Here is a 7486-nt window from a genome sequence, read left to right on the forward strand (position 1 = left end):
CAAAAAAAAAAAAAAAAAAAAAAACCCTATATAGGAACACTCCTGCATATGCAATTCTCACAAAAAAAAGAAAAGAAAAGAAAAACAATCTATATATCAATTCCAAGAAATGCTAAACAAATAATTCCAAGAAACAAAGAGGGAGTGGAAAATCAACCTTCACCAAGGAGTGGGATGCAAAGATATTAATGAGGTTTAATATTTGAGTTGGTGCTATAAAGGGAGGTTTGTATGCGAGAAAGAAAAAAATCAGGGTTTATGTTTGTGTTGATGCCATACAGGGTTCTTATGCAAGAAAGGAAGAAACCCTAAAGATTTTTTAAAAATAAAACTTTAAAAAAAAATATTAATGAGGTGTAAATTTGTTGAAATTTTTGTTATAAAATTTTAGTTGAAGTAGAATTTTCAAGTGGTTGAAAGTTTGAAACATATATCTAATAGAGTTTTACTTAAACTAAACTATTGTAACACTTGATAAGATAATTACACGTTGAAGAGAAATAATAAATATATAAGATATAAAACCTAAAATAAAAAGAATCTAAGATAAAAAGAAAAAGAAAATAGTGATGATATGGAAAATTGTGGGAGTTTTAGAGGCTTCGGTTTTTTGTAAAATCTATTAAAATCTATTATTAGGATCCACTATTATGTGAGATAATGAAATATTAGGATCCACTATTATGTGAGATAATGAAATATTGCTCTTTGAGTAATTACCCAACTTACTTCAATATATGTAACCCCTATCTTTGGGACCAAACAGATTTAATTAAGCATGTTACAAGTTTTACTATGTAAACCTTGCAAACTATTGTGTCATCGTTCACAAAAAATTATTTTAATATTTATTTATAATGCATTGTTCAAAAATGGGGCTGAATCGTACCATTTTATATGTTGAGGTGTGTTGGGCTGTTTTGCCTATTTCGGGATATATGCCGGATTTCGGCCGGTAAATGCATACTCGACCGAAATGAAACCAAAGTTTTTTTTTTTTTTTTTTTTTTTTTTTTTTTTTTTAATTTTTAAATTTTAAATTTCCTGCTTTTGTCTTGCCTTTTTTTCTTTGTTTTTCCGGCCTCTGTGTGTTCGACATTTCTTTTCTCCACCTCTTTATCTCCTTCTTGTGTCTCTCTCTTCCTCCCTCTTTGTATGCTCCCTCTTTGTATGTCTTTTTTGAAATCTGAAATTTTTTAGTTATTTGTGAAGTGTAGCTACATAAATTTACTGAAAGACTGAAGCGTCCAAGAATATTCACCCACTACCACCACTAGGCAATTAATTAATATCACCAACCCAGTCCATGTGTTAATTTTCTCTTCAACCCTTCATGCTTTTTTCTTTTTTCTTTTTTTTTTAAAAAATTTATATAATTTTTACTTTCTCAAACTAAGATGGTATAAATCTAGTGCACTATGCATATTGGATAATTCCACCGATGTGGTTAAAGATTATCATGTGAGATTTGCCCTTTATTGAAGTTTTAAAAAGTGAAGATGAATCCTTGGCATTTTTTGGCCTTCTAATTGCTAATACTAAGTCGTATACAAATGTCTTTTTTTTATTTATTATTTATTTATTTATTTTTATTTTATTAAAAGAAGATTACAAATATCTTTAGTAGTATTAGTTTTTCTCACTCTAGTAAAAAATGTAACTCTATAGCTCACAAACTTGTAAGACATATTAATGATTTATATGTGTGGATGGAATACATTCCTTTACACCTTAATTATATATTTCTCACCTATTATGGCTAAATTTTATTAATGAAGTTTTCTTGTCTTCTAAAATAATATATATCATTTGTCTTTTTTGTTGTTGTCTTTTTTGATACAAAGAAGCAATGAAAATGCTTCAATTGAAGTACTAAGTTATATAAAAAAATTAAATTATTTTTCAAATTTATTTATCACATATAGAATTTTATTAACAAAACTTATTACAATTGCATTTAAAAAAGAAAGAAAGAAGTTTTTCAAAATAAAAAATAATTAAATCTTGTCTACGATCTATTATGTTTTTAAAAAAAAAAAACTTGAGTAGATTAGTCATGTTATTAAATGAAAATGAGATGAAGCAAAACTTGAATATAAAAACTCAATTTATAATTTTGCATTTCAAATATTAAAGAAAAATATATTTTAAATAAAAAAACATATAATATATAAAGCTAATAAATATTATTTAATTAGTATAAATATATAAAAAATCTCATTTAAATTTTTTTGTTTTTTAAATTTTAAAAGAAGAAACTTGTAAACTCTATTCAAATAGAAGAAGAAGGAATTACATTATGAGATAAAGTGTGCATTGTGAAGTACTAACTTTTCTCAATCTAAGTTACAAAATCATCAATGCCTTGAACATGTTTTATTTGTAGGTGTGTGCTAGTTATTTTCCATATCGTGCAACATGAGAACTCTATGCTTCTCCGAACTTGTACAAGATTGAATGAATACCATATACGGCAGCTACTATGAAAACAAGGGCAGGTGAATTATCAGTAAGGGAATTAACCACAATCAGTGAATCACCTCGCATGGTGATGTATGGTTACCTCATGTTCTTCGCTGCCAAATCGTTGTCTGATGAGAGCGAGCTCTTGATGGAAATTCTAGGCTCGGGTTTTGTGGCTGGTCTCATCCTTCCCATTCTTGGTGCTCTGATGCCATGCTTGTTCTCGGTGTACACTAATTTCTTATTGTTTATATTTTTTAAATTGATTATTAATTTTTTTTGACACTACAAATATATATATATATATATATATATAATTAAATTTAACATATTTCAATAATATAAACTTACAATCTTTAACATATTTTTTAATAAATTTAACTATTTCTTACTTTAACTCTTACTTTTACCTGCTCTAAATGATATTTTAAAACTTCTGGTGGGGCCCAAACACCAACGTAACTCCGCCCCTGTCAATAAATAGTTCTGTATCTGTGCCATCTACCTACAATATTTTAGCAAAAAAATAAATTTATATATATCAATAGACAATAGATTTATCAACACTCGATGAGAAATAATATTTTTCATAATATTTTTATAATAAATTTTTGGTTATTATTATTGAGGAAAAAAATAATTTTAATATTATGTTTAAATTTATATTAATAATAACTAATCACCTATAATATATTATTAAAATATTATAAAAATGTTGTGAACAGTTCACATTCTCAATAATCAAGCTAGCTGCCGAGCCTAGATTTATTTCTTGCTTTTAATTGTGAAGTAGACCCTAGACATATAACTTACACCGTATCTATGCCAATGACCCATTGACTCAATATCAACAGTAAATGGGTCTTTATCATCTGTAGGTAGTTGCAAATTGCAATATCTCATTAACCAATTAATTATAGAAAAACCCAAGCCAGATAGAGAGAGTGTGTTTTTGTTTTCAACTGAGTCTGTTTGGCAAAATTTATTTTTGCCAACTTATTTTACTATTTAGTTTATTTTTACTACTATTTATGGGTTCTACTATACTTTTTGGTACTATTCATAAGTCTCATTGTACTATTTCAACTAATTTTTGCCTTTATCTATAATATTTTCAGTAAAAAACTTTCAATTTCAGCAAAATAAGCAGTTCTCAAACGAACATATCTTCCTTATAGCTCAAAGATAAAGAGTACTGTATCTGTGCCTCAACTCATGTTTGCTTTTGTTTGAAATTTATAAGCTAATAAAATGAGAAAGAAAAAATTTTAATTTTTTTTCTATTTGAAATAAGAATTCTACCATTTACTAAGTGTGTATATGTGACTTTGGAGAATTTTGTTTCCTAATCCAATCAATATAATAGATGCTACTCTTTTTTCTTTTTCTTTTTTTAGAAACAAACACATGACACAAAATGAAAATGGAAAGGTGTTATAATACAAAAACACACCACAAACTCCACTCAAAAGCCAACATAATGGATACAACTTAAGGTGGAGATAAGATTAAATTAGAATAAAATAATTATAGGTAAGGTAAACTTGGAGAATTATTCAATATTCTAGGATTATTGCTTTCTCCTCCGTATCAATGGTCGATCACATCATAAACTTTATTATTGGGATCCACTATTATGTTAGAAAATGAAATATTGTTTTTTTTTTTTTTTTTTTTTTTTGGTGATAAGAAAGTTTCCATTAAACCAGAAAAAGAATTACAACAATGCACAGAGAGCAACCCCAACTACAGGCATTCCAAGTGGATCAAATTTCTCACTACAGGGGGAGACACACCCCTCCACACTTGGCAAACATTATTACATCTGGCATAACGGGCTAGCTCATGTGCAACTTTGTTGAAATCCCTTTTCAGGAACCGGACCTGCCAACTGCTAAACTCATCAAGGAAGCTTAGAATGCCATTGACAATGTGGCCGAAACCTCCACTGAAATCCTTCGACAAGATGCTTTGAACAATTGAGAGAGAATCTGATTCAATGACAATTTGATGAAGATCCAATTCCTCTGCAAGAAGAATCCCAAGCTCAATTGCTAAAACTTTAGTCTCATCCACAGTAAAACAACCTGGGAGTACACGGCAAAGAGCAGCAACAACCTTACCCCATACAGTCCCTTATAATTACACCTATACTTGACTGCCTCCCATCATCTACAGTGGCCCCATTAGTATTTATTTTGAAGACCCTAGCTGGAGGCTTTTTCCAACTAACCTCACAAGACGCAGAACCCAATAAACAAAACTTTGCAACTTCTTTGTAATTAGCAAGCATGCTGGCTGCAAAATTCCAGACTTGCTCCACCCCTTGACTGATCGATTCGAACACCCTCAAATTTCTATTATGCCAATTAGCCCAAGCTACCACAACCAACACCTCCATGTCTTTAGGAGTTCCTACATCTAACAGTTTTAAAGCCACATCAGCGAAGTCCAAAGTTTCAGCCCCAATATCAATAGGACACTCCTTCCACAGATTCCATGTTTCCTTCACAACACTACAATTAAAAAGGGCATGGAAAATAGATTCAGCCTCCAGACCACACACAGGACACAATCCATCCATGTTCACCCCTCTCTTCCTTAAATTTAACATTGTTGGTAGGGCATCAACACAAGCTTTCCATTTGAAGATTCTTATTTTTGGGGGGATTTTTAACTGCCATATATATCCGCTTCCAAAGGGGAGTTCTAGGATCACCACTAGAGCACTCACCCCTTTCTAATGGGTTTAACACAGTGAGGGCAACATAATACGCACTTTTCACTGAAAAAACCCATTTTTTGTTTCCCACCCAAATTATTTTGTCTTCAGGAAGATTATAGTTCAGCAGAATATTGAGGATTGTTTCAACTTCAAAAGGGAGGAATAAGGATTTCAAAGTATCAACCTTCCATCTTCTGGTAGCCTCATCAATTAAGGCTGAAACCATAAGGAAATCATCAAAAAGCCGAGGAGAAGAAATTACCTTATAGGTTGTTGGAGTGGGGAGCCACTTGTTCTCCCAAATTTGAATGAGCCTTCCATTGCCTACTCTCCATCGGGTACCCTTTCGGATCACTTCCAGGCCTTGAAAAATACTCCTTCATGTATATGAAGGGTTGCAGCCCAACTTTGAATTTAAAATGTCCCCATTTGGGTAGTATCTACTTTATAGACTTTGGAATAACGGGACTCCGGATTTGACAAGAGTCTCCAACCCTGCTTAACAAGCATTGCAAGGTTGAAAGCTTGGAAATTATGAAAGCCCATACCACCATTTGACTTCGCTTTGCACATTTTCTCCCAACTCACTCAAGCAATTTTTGTCTCTTCTTGTCTTTGCCCCCACTAGAATTTCCTTATTATTCCTTCAATTTACTCACACAACCCTTTCAGGATTAAGAAGTAACTCATAGTGTAGGTGGGAACCGCTTACGCTATAGCCTTTATCAAAATCTCGTTTCCTCCTATAGACAATAATTTTCCCTTCCACCCCACTAATTTCCTTCCGACCTTTTCCTTCACCTCTACAAAAACTTCGGTTTTAGATCTTCCAATAATAGACGGAAGACCCAGATATTTGCCATGCCTAGTCTTGCATTGGGCCAAGGATGTTCAACACTTCACACCTTTTTTCATGGGGAGTATTATGATTGAAGAAAACAGAAGACTTCTTAGCATTAACTTTCTAACCAGAGGCAACTTCGTAAAGCTCAAGGATCTCAATGAGTTTATGGCATTCTTGATCAGAGGCTTTGCAAAACAGGAGACTGTCGTTTGCAAAAAATAAATGAGTAACCATAAGGCATCCCCTATAGATAGAGATTCCACTCAACATCTGATTCCTTGCCGCATCCTTAATCAATGATGAGAAACCATCTGCACATAACAGGAACAAGGAGATAAGGGGTCTCCTTGTCGGAGACCTCTTGTAGGGAAAAAACATCTGTGGACCACTCCATTGATAATCACAGAATAAGAAACAGTAGAAATGCACTTCATAATAAGTTGGATCCATTTTTCATGGAAGCACATTTTTTCCATTACTTTCTCAATAAAACCCCACTCCACGCGATCATAGGCCTTACTCATATCGAGCTTGACTGCCATAAAATTTTCCTTCCCTTCCTTTTTATGTTCTAGATAGTGCATCAATTCAAAGGCAACTAAAACATTGTCAGTAATGAGCCTCTCCGAAAGAAAAGCACTTTGGTTTTCTGATATGATCTTAGGGAGGATGTTTTTTAGGCAATTAGCAATTACTTTAGAAACCAGTTTATAAACAACATTGCATAAGCTTATTGGCCTAAAATCATACATTTTGGATGGACTGTTGATTTTTGGGATCAAAGTGATGTTGGTTCTATTTATATCAGTAATTGACATATTGGAATTTAACACATTCAAAACCATACATGTAATATTATTTAATTAGTATAAATATATAAAAGATATCATTTAAAGTTTTTTTTTTTTAATTTTTTTTAAGAAGAAACTTTTAAAATTTATTCAATAGAAGAAGATAGAATTACATTATGAGATAAAGTGTGCTTTAAGAAGTACTACCTTTTCTCAATCCAAGTTACAAAGTTATCAATCAGTGAATCACCTCTCATGCATGTATTCCACAAAACTCTGTCGATGCAAATTCACTCCCCCTCCTAACTAATGCATCAACACATCTATTGGCTTCCCATTTATGATGAGGGATCTACCTTATCCAATGTTTGCTTGATGTATTTTGTGTTCCAAGGAAAAATATTTGCGTAGGACATTTTTCTTATAGTATTTAATATCAATTAAATAAAAGTTGTTAAATTTTAATATATATATATATATATAATTTAAAATTTATTATTCTTCTCATTTGAGATATGGAATTACTAACTAAAATTTTGTATTCAAGTTTCGTAACATTTTTTTTTTCAATTGATAATATAATTAATCCACTTAATCTTTCTTATGATATAGTTGATCTTAAATAGGATTTTATCAATTTAATTTTGAAAAACTTATTTTGAC

The sequence above is a fragment of the Quercus lobata genome, chromosome 8 (assembly GCF_001633185.2).
Source record: "Quercus lobata isolate SW786 chromosome 8, ValleyOak3.0 Primary Assembly, whole genome shotgun sequence".
Classification (NCBI taxonomy): Eukaryota; Viridiplantae; Streptophyta; class Magnoliopsida; order Fagales; family Fagaceae; genus Quercus; species Quercus lobata.